The 19113-nt window shown below is 35.5% G+C and overlaps 1 long non-coding RNA gene across 1 annotated transcript in view; it reads right to left on the bottom strand.

Moving 5' to 3' along the window:
* Window positions 1-19113, bottom strand: part of LOC145716686 (uncharacterized) — a 186481-nt gene that overhangs the window by 3316 nt on the left and 164052 nt on the right. The gene's annotated exons all lie outside the window — the stretch shown is intronic.

The following is a 19113-nucleotide window of genomic DNA, read 5'->3' as shown; positions in this document are numbered from 1 at the left end:
TGCATGAATAAGAATGGAGCAGGGTCAAGGTCATTGAATGGAACAAAGTATCAGAGTTATGGTCTGTCTCTCTTTTGGGGTACAATCCTCCAGCTTCCTTTTTCAACTATTCCAAATCAGGGCAACATGGAAGGAGCCTTCACCTTCTTCAGCAATAGGAAACATGAGAAAGATCTGGGAGAAGCTGCCTGTGCTAGGGTCATAAAGAACTCTTCCCACCCCCCCCCCAAAAATTGTTCTCTTACCCTCTTTTGTTTTAAATCACTTTTTGTTTTGAAATAATTTTAGACTCATAAGAAGTTGCAAAAACAGTACAGAGATTTCCCAAACTTCCCCTGATGACAACATCCCACATAACTAGAGTACATTATTGAAACCAGAAAACTGGTTATTGGTATAATACTATTAACTAAACTATAAATCTTATTTGGAGTTCACCAGGACTTACATGCATAAGCATTTTGGGTGGGATGTAATTTCTATGAAATTTTATCACATGATAAATTTGTATAATTACCACTATTATCAGGAAAGTAAAGTATTCCTTTTTTTTTTTAAGATTTATTTATTTGGGGGGAAGGGGTAGAGAGAGAGAGAGAATTTCAAGCAGACTCTGCGCTAAGGGTGGAGCCTGACAGGGGGCTCAATCTCACAACCGTGAGATCAGGACCTGAGCCAAAACCAAGAGTTGGACACTTAACCAACTAAGCCACCCAGGTTCTCCTAAAATGTACCATTTCTATAACAGAAAAGAAACATGCTCTAGTTACCTATTAACAGTCAAATTCCTCCTCAACCCTAACCTTAACAAACACTGATGTAATATAGTATCCCCTTCCTACCTCCCTTCATTTCTTCTTTTTTCCTTTATTCTTTCCAGGCCACCATAATCTTTTCCAGGTTGCTAAAATTGTCTCACCATTGTCTTTTGTTTTGTCTTCCACCAAGCTAATTCCCACACTACAATGTGATAAAACCATCTAAAATACATGTGATCCTGTCATACCACTATTTTATACCCTCTTAGTGACATTTTCAATATTTTCAGGATAAATTCTCAATTCCATATTTCTTTTTCTTAAGGATTTTATTTATTTATTTTAGAGAGAGAGAGAGCATGAGCAGGGGGAGGGGCAGAGGGAGAGAGAGAATCTCAAGCAGACCCTATGCAGAGCCCCATGTGGGGCCCCACCTCACAACTCTGAGATCACTACCTAGACAAAAGCAAGACTCAGATGCTTAACTGACTGAGCCACCCAGGTGCCCACCCCTGAATACCTATTTCTTCTTGATTTGGCCCTTTTCTACCTCTCTTCCATGATCTCTTATTACCGTCTCCCTTTGTATGCTGAATTCTAATCCTACAGAATGTCTTCCATTTTCTCAGTTGGATTACATCCTCTCTGAACCTTCTAGCTCTTGCACATTGCCAACCTCACTTCAAGGAACATGCTTCTTTCTCTCCTTTTATCTGAATGATTCCTAATCTTACTCAACCTCTACCTCTCAAACTTCAGTTTTATTTCCTCAAGAAATTGTTCTCTCATCCTCCAAGTTTGTGTTAGGTACTCCTTCCATCCACCCTCATAACATCTTGTACCCTTCCTGCCATAACATTAATGAAAACCCATATTCCAAGTGCCCATTTAATTGTGTGTATTCTTCACTTTGCTGTAAACCATAAGGGTGGACTGTGGCTAGCCCATTCATTATACTATCCTCAAAGTCTAATTCAGTGACTGAAACATAAAAGGTGTTAATAAATGTTTGTTGAATGCATTAATGAGGGATGTATTTTGTCTAGTCCACAGATGGAATGGGCAAAAACTATGGGAAACTTGTGGGACTAAAGTGCTGATAGGATGGGCAATGGGGAACAAAATTAACATTTTTCCCACCACTACATTTTCCCATGTGCTAATACTAATTATATATGTGGTGATAATCCCTTACAATTATGATCTCTGCTAGGTCACATTTTATATCACCATCTCAAAATGTTGAATAAAAGCATACTGTGTACAGTGAAAAATAATTCTTAAACTGCCTGCACCCCATTTCCTGTTGTGAAAGAACACCTCAATGAAGCTTACCTTCTCAACTGCTGGTAAAATGGCATCACATTTGGGCCAGGTTGGAGCAGAATGAAATCCACATATTACTAAATTTTTGAACCCAGTCCTCATCCTCAATGTGAGTCAATAAAGTTAGAAAGCCTTTCACTTCAGAATACAAAACACCTCATTGCACATTTCATATTCCATATTTCTAGACTAACTTATTAGAGATGCGTACACCATTTGCTGTTGCTTTGTGACACTGGCAAACGCTTTTAAATCTTCTAAATGTTTTTTTAAAAATGTGTGAAATGTGTTCTTTTCAAGGATGTGAAAGTGGCAAAATGAGTTAAGTAAATTTGACACAGAAACTTTGTTCCATTTTCTTTGCTACAATTCCAGGGTCTATCCACAGTAAGTTTATCTCTGTATTAATGACAATATCAAATCCATATTCTTCAACAGCAATGGCATTATTTTACTTTTTCTTAGGCATGGCTTTATTCATTCATACAAAAACAGAAGATTAAAAAAATGTCATTACCATTTTCAAAAGGAGGATCAAAGAACTTATTACAACTGAGGCCAAGTGGCAGTGGGCGTGTTGGCTATAAATCTACTCAATACATAAATATATGTATATTGTATTTTTCATCCCTAGGCCGACTAAGAAATATCTACCTTGTTGAATGTGTTATTTGTAATGTGCAAAGTTCTCTAAGAGAAACATAACTTTTGCATTCTTATTTTGTTCTGTGACATGCAAAAGTGAGTTTATTTTTCCTAAAACATAAAACTAGACTTTTGTGAATATTATACCACATCAGATTAAGAGCTAGATGTATAGAATATTTTGACTATTCAAGAATAGATTTTGGTATATTATTTTATGCTAATTGTAAAGATTAATTTTTTTATTTTTCAGCATGCTTAGAGTATATCAAATTTTACCATTCCTTTAATCTTCTGAATGAATGTAATAGATATGGTAATCATTTTTTAAAAATTTAATGTAAAAATGATCTATTTGCACTTGCTACGCATTACATCTATACTCCCCATTATACATGTCTGTACAAACGCTGAAATTTGTAATATTTAGACATTCAGTAGATGAACTGGTCTACTATGGTTATTTACCACTTGACTCCTTATAAAAACAAAAAAAAAAAAGGCTCTTATTTCAGTTAAACAGGTCTCCAAGAAGTTGTCTCCTCTTAAATAAGTAAAAAGATAAAAAATCAGTGAGGACAGCACTGTCCTTTGGAGAACAGACCTTGCCTTTAGGTTTTTGTAATCTACAACTGATTTAATAAGATTTATTCTTTTTATGATTTATGAAACACTACTTGTAGTTGAGAAATAATTCAGCATTATTCTGGACAGGATATGAAGAATGACTTTTTTTAGCCTTTAAAAGGAGCCTATTCTGCTATTCTTTTAGGCAAAGAAATAAGACTGCTAATCTTAGGCACTATTTCTCTGCAGATGGTACTGGTCAGATCTTGTTCCTTTGGATGAAAATGGGAATTTTATACCTTTATTATAGTAAAAGGATTGAGCTGCAACTTAAAAAGGAGAATATGTTCCTAGGTAAATGGCAAACTGACTTCACTCTGGACTGCAGTACTTGCTGGAAGCAGTTTTTTTCATAGTTGGATATGAAAAATAAGAAAGACTCAAAATGCATAAATTGTAGCAGATGCTTCCTTAACTTACCGTATGAAATAATTTTGATGGGTGGTTATGAATTTGTAAGTAATGTTTACTTCTGAAATGCCATAATTGCTTTTGGAACTATTTGAGGCATTTTGAATTGTATCTATTTTTATTGTAATATGGAATTGTATTGCCATTTTATGAAGTGGCATCTTTTTGATGCATGGAAGTTCTGGATACATTTGTTATCCATCATGAGGAAACCAGATAAGTAAATATTACAACTATAACTGAAATGCTTCTTTTTTACATGAATAAATGAAAACCATTTTGAATCTGAAGGCAGAAACACTCTATCTGCAGACTGACAAATTGCACATTTGTTTGGTTTCAAAAAACTGGTATCTGGCTTCTATTCTGTGACTGAGAGAAATGTCTGTCTCCTGCATGACAGAGCCTCTGAGATGGAGGAGCTCTCTTTGCAGAGGTGGAAGAGGTCAACTGAATGGACCATAAAGAAAAAGGGCCCTTGTCTATATAATTACTTTTGAATGGAATAAGACTACACAGTTCATCTGAAATGTGGTAGTTTATCTATATTGCTACACTCCCAAATCCCTCTCAGTTCTCTAATATTTTCTATAAACATTTATTGAACACATAACTTTGTGTATTTAGTTTGCTGTTAAAATTCTTGGACCACTCGTAACTTATAATTATGTAATCAATCTACCTTTAACATAACCGCCAAACATTGACCATGTAGAGTAATAATATACATGTGTTTTAACCTAAAGATTAAACAGACAGACCTGAATTTCTAAATGGCTAAAAGAGTGCAACTAGTCTTTGGAGAAAGAACTACCTCATGGAAAACGGGTCAAGTGATTCAAAAGAATAAGCAAGTGTTTAACTTCTGATATGTACTAGAAGTTAAAAGAGTTTCTCTGGGAGGCACGCTTCAAATTAATTACAATATAAAGATTATATCCAGTATAATGACATGTTCTTGTTAAGGAATATTTGGACAATATACAAAACAATACAAAACAAGTCTTATAATGCAGACATTTTTGTTGTCAGATAAGATGTGGATCAGGAGATGACTGGCACAGGGATATTTAGAGCAAAGGGAATGGAATACATTTGAAGACAGACAGACCATATATAGCAGTACTTCTCAAACTTCAGTGTGGATATAAATCTCCTGGGGAATTGTGATAAAAATCTAAACTCTGATTAAGGATTTCTTGGGTGGGACCCAAAACTATGTTTTTCTAATAAGCTTCTCAGTGATGCCAATGGCACTGGACTATTGACCACACTTAGAGAAGAAGGTAAAATGTTACAAAGAACCCAGTTAGTAGGGCAAAATGAGTTAAGTAAATTTGACACAGAAACTTTGTTCCATTTTCTTTGTTACAATTCCAGGGTCTATCCACAGTAAGTTTATCTCTGTATTAATGACAGTATCAAATCCATATTCTTCAACTGCAATGGCATTATTTTACTTTTTCTTAGGCATGGCTTTATTCATTCATACAAAAACAGAAGATTAAAAAAATGTCATTACCATTTTCAAAAGGAGGATCAAAGAACTTATTACAAACTATATAGACCCGTAAAAACAATCTAACTTCCAGACACAATACTAGAAAATTATTAAAGAGCTGGCTTGTAAGTGCCTAAGAAAAGGCAGCCACAAAAGCAGGTTCCCCTGAGCATTTACTAAGTACAATCATGTTCCAATAGCCTGCTTTTTTTTGGCAGTAGAAGTGACAGGTCTAGATTTCCACAAGACATTTGACAATTTCTCCATATTGAATTTAAGAACAAAATGCAAAAATATAAATTAAATGCAAGGAAATTTGTTTTTTTACCAATTATTATTTGAAAAACCATATCAAAATGAGGCTGATTAATTGACAGGTATGTTGGGTAGAAGTTTCTAAAATTAGACTAATGGGTAATGTCTGTTCAATTTTATTTAAAGTTTTGTTAATGTATTAGATAATGATTATAATAAAGAAGACATTGACATCAAAAATTTATATGGCACTGAGCTGTGAGAAATAGCAAAGATATCAACAGGCTAAAGTAACAAGTCATGTATTGAACTTTTGTATAAATAACATCAATGAATGCTTTTGTCTAATAGTCCTTAAGGCCAATAACAAAGTTTAAATACATTAACACATAACAAATGCATAATTTTATGAGAAGAAATGACCAGGTTCTCAGGTCTTTGTCTTCTAAAAATTAAGAATCACTCTTTATACAGCCTAAGACATGGAGAGGGGAGAGTCAAGAAGTGTTTTATAGGTGAGCTGAAGCTTGTCCATAAAGTGCAGGTATTGGTTGACAGATGGACAAAAGGGGAAAGTGACAATGCTTGTTTAAATTAGTTAAAATTAAACGGAATATACTAAGGAAGGTTGTAGGATCAAAAATGTACATGGCTTCTGCAGAAACATGCAAGAGACTATTCATGAAGAGGTGCAAAGGTTACACTGGAGTGAAACAAAACAGAGCCTCCTGAAAAGTTATAATATTGCCACATGTTTAATGTCATTTTTTAGATCTTAATTTCTTCCTGTTCATGAATTATTTTCAAAATGCAGCTAATATTTTTTTACAAACTCATAATATAAATCTTTAATAAAAGAATGAGACTCTAAGTGAATAAATGACACACGATTTTTTTTTCTTCTTGAAAAGGTGCTTGTTAGACAGTAGAAGAGGATTCTTTGGTACTTCAGTCTCAGGGTCAAGGGGCAGGGGCTTGCAGTCCAGGAATCTCTAGTCTCACCATCCCGCAGATATGGAGATCTTCATCCCTCTGTTCACACTTGTCTGAGCATTCTAACTTACTTCCAATTTCTCTCCATATCCTCACTGGTCCCATCTTGGCTTTCTTTGTTGAATATAAAGTAACTGGATTAGGAGGACTGATAATGTGTGTGTGTGTGTGTGTGTGTGTGTGTGTGTGTGTGTGTACGCGCGCGCGCGCATGCGCATGTGCGGTCGTCTTCCGAATGAAGTACAGCTTCGAAGTCACAGGTGGCACATTAGAAAAAAGAAATATAGTAAAATGAGTAAAATATATTCTCATTCACAATTTCTTAGAGGCCGCTTGGTTGTTAATTGAAACTTTTGTCTACTTTATTGAACAATAACAGTGGCAACCACTACTCCCAGGTGTCCTTCAATATTAAAAAGAGGATAAAGGGTTCCTGGCAAAGGTGACAGAAATTAATGCGGTGAGCCCAGCTATCAAACATTCCGTTATGTGAATTGCCTGATATTTCTATAATGTTGTCTTATGATTGGAAATGTTATTGCTTCTATTGAATCAATAGAAAATGTTAAAGCTCCACAGAACCCCAATTACAAACTAAAGCTGGAAGGTTAACATCTGGGAGCAGCAGAGATAGAAACAATCTCTATTGTCATACCTTACTGACAAGTAAATGTCAGAAACATAACGCCTTCGCCTGGTCTCAGCACAGAGCACATGTAAAAGAGTGATTGTAAGGCTGCCTTAAGTCAAATCGCCTGTCATCTCAGCTTTGACATGGAATTACTTTTGTTTTATGCATCTATTAACCTTGAACTATCAGCATTTGTTTTAATGTTCCAGGCTGAAGTGACCTAAGTGTTCTTCTCTCATGCAGAGGGGCTCTGTGAGAGGACAGAGCATGTGGCCCAGGTTGGGACTGGTCTTTATGGGAGGGCAGAGTGAATGCATCTGGAAGGACCATTTTTCTCTCAAATGGTAATACCTTTTTTCAAAGTCCACCTTTGGTAGGGCAATTCTTTTGTGTTAAATTTAAACAGTTCCTCTGTCCTCAAGAGTCTCTTGAGGAAATGCAAACTTCACACATTATAGCGAGGATCCCATATGATCAGTGATGATACAGTTATCACATAAGGTATTCAGAAGAGGTCCTTGGTACAGGCAGTAGGGGAAGGGTTGTAGAAGGAAGAGAAGGTCTCAGTTTCTCATGGTGGAAGACAAGGCAGAAAAAGGGATTAAGTAACTTGACTTTGATCTGAATTCTGATGTCTTCACATATCATATCTCTTTTCATTCTTCCTAGACCTTGCATATTAAATGCTTTACATCTCCCACATTACCTGGTTTAGCACCCTTTAAAGAATAGCCATTTCATGTTCCTTTTAACATTATACTAGATAAGTGGGACCATTTTATAACTGGTTCCAGGCATTCTGTTCTAGTGCTTTTTATTGTTGCTATTGTTGTTGTCGTTGAATCCTGAAACAACTTCAGTTTCATCTGATTCATGGTATCAAATTATGAAGTAAGACTTTTTCTTGTATGTTTTATCCATCATGGTGTATCTGATTCTGACTCTGGGTTCTAGAAATCCTACTTTGCCCTTGATTCAATACTTCACATGTTCAAAAGCATATCCTGAGAACATTTTGCTCAAAGCTTATTGTCAGGGATAAGCCTGGGTTTTTTTGTTTTGATGTTTGTTGTTTTTTTTAATTAAAAAAAAATTTTTTTTGAGGTCTAACTTCTTCACCTGGACTTTCAGGCTGGATGCAGCCCAGTATTCCTAGGGAGAGAGTTACTCAGGGGAAGGTTTAATGTGAACTAGATCCTATTTTCAACACATAAACTTTCTGTAACAATCAGAAAAAACTTCTGAGTTTTTAACACACTCCCATCAACCTTTTATTAAGGCCACTTATCCACCTTTTAATATTTGAATTCTCAACTCATTTGCAAAAAGAGATGACTAACATATTTTTGCCTTTCCTGGTTCAGGACCATGTCTCTCTTTAGTTCCTGAAGTTCTCTTTCATCACTCACCATGGCAGCTCTACTGTTCTCATCAACCACAAATTCTGAGCACCAGAGGGCCAGGGCATATAATCATTCTCTTAAATAGCAAGCATTTTTATGGCATATACTATGTGCCAGCCACTGCTATCAGCACTTAACACCTATTATTTCAAGGGCCTTCCATAAGAATATTATAAGAAAGTTTTATGGCCCCCATTTTATAGATGAAAAAGTGAGGCACAAAGATGCGAAGCCCAAAGTCTCACAGTTAATAAGTCATAGAAGCTAGATTGAAACTAGTCTGCTCCAGAACCTGTAACTTTAATACTCTGCTACACAGCTAACCCATTAACCACCTAAGGAGCTTCAGGTTAAAAAAAAAAAAAAAGATAAGTATTTATTGAACACTTATCATAAACTAGGCATTGCAAGAATTTTATATAAATATTTAATGTTCACAAACTTTTATTTTACAAATATACAATGAGATAAAACAATATGCACCTAGACACACAGTTACTAAAACTGATTCCAAAGCCCAAGGTCTTTTGATCTAAGTGAAGAGTCAGTATATTAATATAGATAAAAAAGATAACATTTGTTGGTGTACTCATTAATGATGTTGTGTGGCACAGAGGTTATGTGCTAAAGCAATTTAGGATTTTCACCCCAAAAGCTAGATAAGTAAGCAAAGCCATACCAGCCTTTCCCAAAGAGCCCTGTTCCTGGATACCATGACACAGGTCCCTGCTGACTCTGCAGAATAATTTCCTGTAACCCTTTCCTTTTCCAGAATCATTATCTATACCAGTGCTTTACTTTAATAAGCCTCTATTTCCAGGAATGACTAATTTTATAGGAGAGACAAGCATTTCATGGAAAGATAAGGGACTTTTTTTTTTTAAAAGAGATTGTATTTATTTGAGAGAACAAGAAAGAGAGAGAGAGAGAGCACAGAGGGAGAGTGAGAGGGAGTAGCAGACTCTCTGCCAAGCAAGGAGCCCAATGTGGGGCTCAATCCAAAGACACTGAGATTATGACCTGAGTCGAAGGCAGTCACTTAACCCACTGAGCCACCCAGGCGCCCAAATAGGGTGTTTTTAAGACAGTAGCATTGAAAAATATGGCACCTGAAAGTCAAATTAGAGATGTGTTTAGTAAGCTCAATTTTATAAAAATGAATTTCAGTATTCATGTTGTGACTGTATATTTTAGAGTCTTGATTGCCCTATAATCAGACCCCATATTTATATTTCTTTCTTTCGTTTGTGAGAATACCAGCTTTTGTGAAATGTTTCAGATGAGCTCAATTCTTTTTTTTTTTTTTTTAAGATTTTATTTATTTATTTGAGAGAGAGAGAAAGCATGAGGTGGGGAGGGTCAGAGGGAGAAGCAGACTCCTCGCTGAGCAAGGAGCCCGATGTGGGACTCGATCCCGGGACTCCAGGATCATGACCTGAGCTGAAGGCAGTCGCTTAACCAACTGAGCCACCCAGGTGCCCTCAGATGAGCTCAATTCTAAAAGCAAGGTGGCTGACACCAACCTCTATCGAACCACAGCAACATAAAAATCAAATTGTAGTAAGTGATTTCTTTTTTCTATGAACAACTATAAAAATACTGTCCATCAGTCTAGAAAAGTACTGTCTTGGTGAAATAATGCCTGTAGCCCAGAAATAAATAATTACTGTAGCATTTATTCAGCAAAATTCTCTTTGAAGTTAGTAAAGCTTACACTGAAGCAAACTGGAGAACTAGATCTGATCATGACAATATTTCTCTGTTTCAAGCCAGGGGATATTTAGGAAGATGTGTACTGCAAGAGCGATTGGATGAGTGTATCACCAGATAAGGCAATTTTAGCACATGATGGCTGCTATAAATGTAAAAAGACACAGTGTTACTTATATCACAAAGCTCTAATCCACATTTATGCCAGCAGTTCCAGGCACCAAATTGCTTATTTTCTCCATTACACTGGTGGGCCTTGGAATCAAAGAACTCTAAGTCTTGCAGGCAAGTTTATGAAAACCCAAAATTCCAAACAGTTTGAGGAGAATTGTCTTCCATGGAGGTCACAGTGAAATAAATGCATTGCTCATTTATTTCCTCTCTTCTAATTCAAACAGAGCACTGATGGTGAGGTAAAGTATTGTCAGGTGATTGAGTTAAAATCCATCAAATTTGTGTTCAAGCTGTGTAAAATATATACAAGTATATATGTACACGTGTGTGTGTGTGTATATATATATATATATACACAGATACCATATGGACACATCTCCGTGGGGTAGTAGATGTAGGAAAGTTCATTACTTAGACTCAACTCCCTATAAAACCTGCTTTTTAATTAAGGGACAAATACATATACATCAAACAATCAGAGAAAACTGCAAAATAATACATAGCTGCATTATATATTTAGTGGCATAGATTTCCTGTTTCAAAAATTCGTAAAAAGTATCTGATCCAAAGCCTTGGACAATAAGAGGTGTGGCATAAAAGCCCGGCCGATTATTATCCCTACCTCTGTGCTTCTTAGCCCAGTATATGACACCCTACCAGTATAATAGTTGCTTAGGAAGGGGAAAAAAAGCCCAATTACATAAAAGTAATTGTTCCATTTATTCATTAAACAAATATTTATTAGTAACTGCTTTTAAAGGTGAGGAAGATGTAAAAAATGAATACGACACAATCTTTTCCCTCAAAAAGCTTACATTTTAGTGGTAGAGACAGACAAGGAGCAAGAATCCAGTGTCCAATACATGTACATTGTCATAAGCACAGATTGTTGTATCATTTAAAAGCAAACTTTACACTAGCTACATCTGATCTCCACTAGAACATTATGTTTACAAAAAAAAAAAAAAAAGCAACAACAATGAAAGAATAAAATGAAGACCCAGAAGAATAGGGGCTTTGCAGTGTCGCTTCTACCCTAAGACATCTAGCCTTCATGGAATATTCTCAAGCAAAAGGTTTAGGGAAGACTGAACTTCTGGTGTTACAAGAAACACAACAACAACAACAAAAGAGTTCTTTAAATAATGCCTTGCTTGTCTTGATATGACAAGCTTGGCACAACAGTATAACAGCCCAGAAATGAGACACTGGATAAATGAATAAATGGATGAATGGTGCTATCATGCCTCTCTCCTTGAATATACCACCTTGTAACAGTTAATGTTACTAAGGTTCATTCCTTAATAAGTCATGCATTGCTTTTTTCTCTTTTCCTTTCAGTCTCTAATATTGTAATTTACACTTCACATCTGTTTGTCCTTGTTTTTTTCTAGGTGAGCTCTTTGAGAACAAGTTCTGTTTTATACTATTTGGAATTTTATTCAGACCATAAAATAATACTATGCATACAATAATTACAACCCATCTCCTGAGAAAGCACACACAAAAATATCCTAATATATCAAGGATTAAAAGAGATCTAGGTAAAAAACCCAGTTTCACCAAGCATAAAACTGTGACTGTGGCCAGATGATGTAAACCTCAGTTTTTTTCATGTGTTCAATGAGGGATATAATAGCTACCCAATAAAGACTTCATGAAGATTACACAGAATGACATCTGTAAAAAATCCCAGAAAAATGTTTTGCCCAAGAAATGCTAGACCTCTTTCTTGGGCAACCTACACATTCTTACGCACATATGGAATGGAAGTGGTATTGCAGAAGGGTCACCACCTCCTGATACACATGTTGTGCAGTGCTCAGTCCAGGGGTGTCATACACCAAGAACACGAGGTGAGTGATACCCTCTGGAATTATGAAGCAATAACCCCAAATAGGGTTTGTTGGATTCTGAATTATTGAAATCAGCAATGGTCATCTAAATGGCAGAACTGGGGCTTGGTCCAGTGATATGAATAACAATTTGGCACATTTTCATTTATATAAGGACCACTGATAGTAAATCATACACCATGTGTGTTATCAGTGCCATGCCCTATAGCGGTTTAGAACAAAATATCCATTTTGATGATGCAGCTAGATGGAGTCAATTTTTGTCATAAATTTCTTTATATTCTATCCTTTCAGCAATTACACATAAATAATTTCCTGGCACTTTAAATTTTACTATCTTCTCTTCTTATTCCTAAAACATATTATATACATTCCTTTCTCTTCATCTTTCTTTATGCCACTTTCCTGACTGGTATATTCTTCCACATCTTCCCTGTTTTTCTTAGGTCTTCCAGGCTTTCAAAGACCAGCTCATTTCCAAACTCCAGTCTTATTGGGGTGCCTTCTTCCTTCTACCCTCACAAAGCTTATCTTTCTCTGGCCAGCCTTAGAACTCAAACATTCATATCTTATCCAGTTCTTAAACAACATTTCAAGGCATCTCATTTGTTCTATTTTTTTATGTATCTGGTTATCCAATTTTATAACAGCTATGACATGCTTTACAACATGGAGCACAAATATAGTTAGAGCACTTTAATATTTCCAATTAATATTTTATTTCCCTCAAGAGTTCCTAACAGGAATTTATTCCCTTTTAGAGATTCAGACACCCTGCCTCCCTATAATCCAAGCCAGGCACTAGAGGAAGGAATGAGTCTAAAAAGGCTCCTCCAACATTGCTTCTTGCCCCCATATAAAGAATAATCCTTTAAAGAACTTGGTGTTGCAGCGCTGTCTCCCTGGCTGGTTCATACCTCTGCATAGGCAATGGGATTTCTTAAGGAAAAAGGACCCCATTCCTTCAGGACTAAGTTCCAATAACACTGTACCATGGTTGTATTCCCTGTGTATTATATGCCCATGTGAACCCATATTCTGTTCTGTTACAAGATAATCACAAAATCATGGATCACTCTTAATTATCCTCCTTTAATACATATATTGGAAGGTCTTGTTTGTCAAAGGGACTGGCTAAGAGATAACTTCCAGTCTTAGTCACTTCCTTAACTGGAACCAGCTCTCCTCTAAAAGCCTCCTACACCTTTATCTTAAACATAGATCTAGAATTAATATCTCCATTTTCAGGGCAATTTGTATCCAAGAGTTTCACTGTCTATTCTTTCTCCTGGGCTTTAGGGAAGGTCTCTCTGTTTACTGGCTAGCTCTATTTCAAATCTTGTGCATTAGGAGTCAACATTCTTCACTTATTGAAGATCTTTAGGAAAATGAAACTCTTTAGGCAAAATGATTCACCTTCTTTGCAAGGGTCAGTTTCACTTCCCATGAGTCTTAGAGAGTGTCAACCTTGATGGAGTCACAAAACTTTCTTTTAAAACATAATCATTAAACAATAGAAGCCTACTCATCCTACAGTAAGAAATCTTATTACACACACAACCCTTCCTGGGACAAAAAAAAAAAAAAATCAGCTTCTCAACATTAAAAAAAAAAGCAAAAAGAGAACTGTAAAGTAAAAACAACAAAGGAAAATATATACCCTGTCTACCTAACTAAAGGCAAGTATCATAAGCATCTCCTTTGTATCTCCAAAGACTAGCACAGGAGTTGGCACAAAGTACTCTTTTATTAGGATAAAAAGCATATAATCATCAAAATTAGGTATGGAAGAAAACTTGGAGACAAAAAACTTGAAATTAGACTTGAGTTGTGACTCAAGGTCATCACACTAGTTTGTGTCAATGAGGTAAACATATTTCATTGATAATGATAATATCTAGTTTATGTGCTCTTTGGTTAAACCATAAGATCTTTAAGGATAAGGGCCTTGACATCAGCTTCTCCTAACTTTCCTGTAGTAATTAATCCAAGTATATATACTGTGGACATACAGCGGTCATTTCACAAGTTCATGTTGAAAGAATGAAGGGAAAATGTGATCTTCTTACATGTTGTTTCATTCTTTCCCATAAAATTCTATATGTCATCTTGAAGATATGAACTGAGCTTAATATGAAATGTTACAACTTGATTATAGGTATCAGACTTTGTTAAATTATTTCTTACTCTTGAATATCCAGATAAAGTGAAAATGCTAGTGGCAGGCAGAAAAATTATGACATCCAAAATTCATTTTCTATCTATTGTTGTCATATTTATTGCCATTTTCAATGAATATACTTATTTTTATATAGCTTACACCATTTCCATATGCATCATTGCTGAATTGCAGAAAAAAACAGCTAGCATCATTCAAGGATGGCCCTGGGTATAAATTAAGTAGGAAAAATATGTCATTGGCCATCTTTCAATCCTCCCTTTCAATGCTCCTTTAATCCTTCCAGACACAGCACTTTGTTCACACCTAGCACCTGTTTGGTGCTTATTGGCTGCTTGAAAACCAGTTCAGTACTTAGTAATGCCATTCACCTGAACATGATCTCCACCATTGGGCAACTGAGGTGAGGTTCCATGGGGGCTGTGAGTTAACCTCAAGTCAAAACAGAACCATCTGCTCCACTGTCCTGCCAAACCAGAAACTGGGACATTCACAAGTTTTCCCTATTGAAAACTCTCATTATAAATATTTGTCTTTAGATTCAAACCTATATCAAGATGAGTATAAAGAGTTCTTAGTAGGTAGAAGGCAGCTGAAAATTCTAGAGATCTCATAAACCAGTTTTAAAAAAAGATATTTTTATTATAGAGATTACTACATCTATATCCCAGTGGTTTTAAACTTTAACAGTTACCAAAACTGAGCTCAATAATATTCCTATGATTGAAAGCAACAAGGTTTATAGTAACTTTAAGGGCTATTAAGCAAGTTCCTATTTGAATCCAGAGAGTGAATTGTATAAGCATTTAGAATGTGCTGATGATAAAGGGATTCATAAAAGTTGTTATGCTGATTTTATGTTGATGGATGTTTGAATATAAGGTGAGTTATTAACCAGAGGCAAGTGAAACTAATGTTTAAGTGTTATGATATATGTGTAATTGAAAGTGAATTTTCTTGGCAAAATGGAGAGCACAGTGAAAGAGAAAGAATGAGTGAGTTCAAATAAAGATAATAACAGAGATAAATCCATTTGCAAGGCCAGTACAAGTAGCCAAGTTTTCCATAACGCCAAGAATGTTAACCCCTAAAAGAATCGATAATATCAATCTATAATATCAAAAATATTTGAAGTGTTATACAGATTTGTAATATGTTAGGTGGACGGCACTCAATTCTACTTCTTAATTAGATCTGTGCAGTCTTCCTTCTTCTTCCTCTTCAACATGTGTCTTTTTCCACTCTTTGCAGCCTGTTGCCTCCTTGCTTATCTCCTTTTCCTGCTGCATATTAATAAAACTATTGAGTGGGTCATTTACCTTTTCTTTGGATGCTGTCCTAATTACTAAAAAGACAGAGCTATGCATGTATACTATGGCATAGTTTGTTTGTTTTATTATAGAGATTACTACATCTATATCCCAGTGAAGATGTAGTAATCTCTATTTGTTAAGCGCTTGGACTCTAAAAGCTTAGTCCAATGGCCCCACAATATAACCTTGGACCTAATAATGGTTGAAAAGTGGAGACACAAAGATAATGGACATATTTCTTATTCTCTTCTTCTGTTTCCTTCCTTCATGGTCCTGTTCCCTTTTCTGTAAACTTTCACTTCATCACAATACCAGAAAGAGAGTAGGGAAGAACTGCCCACCTGACAACAGATATCCAAAAAGACATTTTATTTAGACTTTCTCTTCTACACTTTTCATAGTGGTGCTATCCACACTCATTATACACATTTTCTAAGTATTTTTTACATTATTATCCTATTCACCTAATCTGTGCTAGTAGATATACATACTCCCACCCTTGTTTTTATGGATAGAAAAATAAATGTTAAAGCTGCAGAGGGTATTTTTCTCCTTCTTTCATATTTCATGCTCAAGTAATCTAGTATGAAAAAAAGAAGAGTAAGGGAATTATTTTTTAACATTTTGAGCAAGGCTTGATAAAATAAGTGTGGTGATCAATGAACTCACAAAAACTCTCAGGTGGTATCGTTATTATTGGTTGATTAGTTGGTTAAAGTCAAATAGACCTATACTAAGAGAGAAGAAAAAGAAAACCTTAAAGGCACTTACTAACACTTGAAGAAGACAAGGTAACTTCAAAACATGTTAGAGAGAAAGCAGAATCATATGGATCTCTCTCACAAGGGTATATTTACTCACATTTTACACTGTGGGAAAAATGTGAGGTCAGGATATGGAAAGTCTTTCAGTATTTAATCAGTTTAAAACCTCCAAATTAAAAACAACATGTGGAATCTAAAAAAAAAACAAATGAATAAACAAACAAAAAACAAAATCAGACCTATAAATACAGAGAACAAACTGATGATTGCCAGAAGGAAGGAAGGTAGGAAGATGTGTAAAATAGGTGAAGGGGAGTGGGAGACAAGCTTCCAGTTATGGAATGAATAAGCCATGGGAATAAAGGGCACAGCATAGGGAATGTAGTCAATGATATTGTAATAGCACCATATTTTGACAGATGGTAGCTACACTTGTGGGGAGCACAGAGTAAAATATAGAGATACTGAATCACTATGTTGTATACCTGAAACCAATATAACATCGTGTATCAACTATACTTAAATAAAAAAAATAAAGTAATAAAAACAGCAACAACAACAAAGGGGGGAAAGGCAGTTGAAAACTATATCGTAGAAACACTGACCAAATTTTTAAAAATCTTGAGGAAAAAGATCATTTTCCCTATAAACATGATTAACAAATGCCAAACAGAATATGTCAAACAATAAACACATTTATACCATTTTACTTTCACCTCACACCACTTTATCCCCTGCCAAAACTAATATAAACAAATGAAAAAAAAAAAGTGAATACTGGGAATTAGAAGAGCTGTTTTGTTGTTTTATTATATTAAAATTCTATAACATATTATTTAACATAGAATGAATGAGTCAGTTTGGATTTGTCCTTCCAAAACTATCACTGCAAACAATTTACAAATCTCATAGAACAAGTGAATTCCACAGATATGGATTATGTTTTTGTTGGTTTGGTTTTGGGTTTTTTTGTAACTTCTCTCAAAGTTTCACATAACATTCTTATCATTAAATGGTAAAATGTGAGTTAAATGATAGAGCAGATATGTGCAGTCATACTTAGGGGAAACCTCTATGATCCAGCATAAGAAGCTTAGTGATGAATTTGAATTCTATGATGTACAATTTTACATATTCATCCTATTCTAAGTGTCTTACTAGGGGTTTGGCGGTGTTGTAAGACTATCAATACCTTCCGTTTAAAAGGGACTATTTTGGGCTTTTATTAATCCTGGGTGAGTACTTAAAATGCAGCTGGTGTTTGCAAGGGGTTTGGGAGCAAACACTCTAATATTTTGTTGAGGTTGAATGGCAGCATGTTGTGGGACAGGAAGCTGTTTCAGCATCAGAAAAACCAAGTGATGTTCTAGCTTCACCATTTAATATTTGCAAGGCTCTGGAAAAGTCCTTCTATGAATCTCAGTTTCCTCATCTAAAGTCTCCAATTAGCTTTCCTTTTCTTTTCTTCTTTTTTTAAAGATTTTATTTATTTGACAGAGAGAGAGAGATCACATGTAGGCAGACAGGCAGGCAGAGGGAGAGGGAGAAGCAGGCTCCCTGCTGAGCACAGAGCCCGATGTGGGGCTCCATCCCAGGACCCTGGGATCATGACCTGAGCCGAAGGCAGATGCTTAACCATGTGAGCCACCCAGGCGTCCCTAGCTTTCCTTTTCTACCTATCACGCAGAGTTGTTCTGAGGATAAATTAGAAAAAAAAAAAAGTTTTTGTTTTGTTTTGCTTTATTAATCTTTTTTTTTGTCTTATTGAAAAACAAAGTATGGCATTATTACCATCAATGCACATATGCTTTGCTTTATAATATCTTAGATTCATTCATACGTCTTTTGGTCTCTTAAAAATTCAAAACATAACTTCAGGCTCTAGTGGCTCAGAAATTGTTTATTTCAGGAACTCGAAAAGGCATACACTTAGAAGTCATCAAAAAATAGAGATGGGATGATATAGAAAAGAAAGTAGCTGAGGTCTTCTGGTACCTGGAGAAAAACTGTACCTTGTATTTGTACTATATGAATATGGTAAAACAGAACTGCAAAGAGAAATCCCTGTTTCATGCTTAAGGTATCAGTTTGAGTTGATAAGAGAGATAAAAGCTTGCTCCAAATTGACAAACTTTCAAAACCTCATCCTGAGTCTTTTTTAATCAACCCACAACCTCCTGTCCTTAAATAGCTTTATATCTAGAGTTTAACAGTCACTTGGAGCAAAATTATCTGGTCAAGAACAGAAGCTATGAAGACTATGTCTGATCCAGAGTAAATAAGACCTAATGTATACTTTACAAAAACAACTAACAGTGAAGGTAAAAGGGGATCAATAACCCATGACCTTTTGCTCTAAATGACTTTAAGTAGTGACTAGAAGGTTTTACTTTTAGTGAATTGATATTTGTAAAGTAGGTATCATGAGGAGCCCCAGACTTAAGAATACCCGTTGAAAGATACATAACTCTTTAAGCTAACCCAGTTAAGAACTATTTGCTGGTGAAGGAGCTGTGACATAACGGGTAGTAGTCTAATAGAGTGTTGGGGAAAGTATACTGTATTTT

The sequence above is a fragment of the Leptonychotes weddellii genome, chromosome 13, assembly GCF_054177405.1.
Source record: "Leptonychotes weddellii isolate Sample4059 chromosome 13, ASM5417740v2, whole genome shotgun sequence".
Lineage (NCBI taxonomy): Eukaryota > Metazoa > Chordata > Mammalia > Carnivora > Phocidae > Leptonychotes > Leptonychotes weddellii.
Note: the sequence above shows the minus strand (reverse complement) of the source record. Positions and strands in the feature narration are given on the sequence as shown.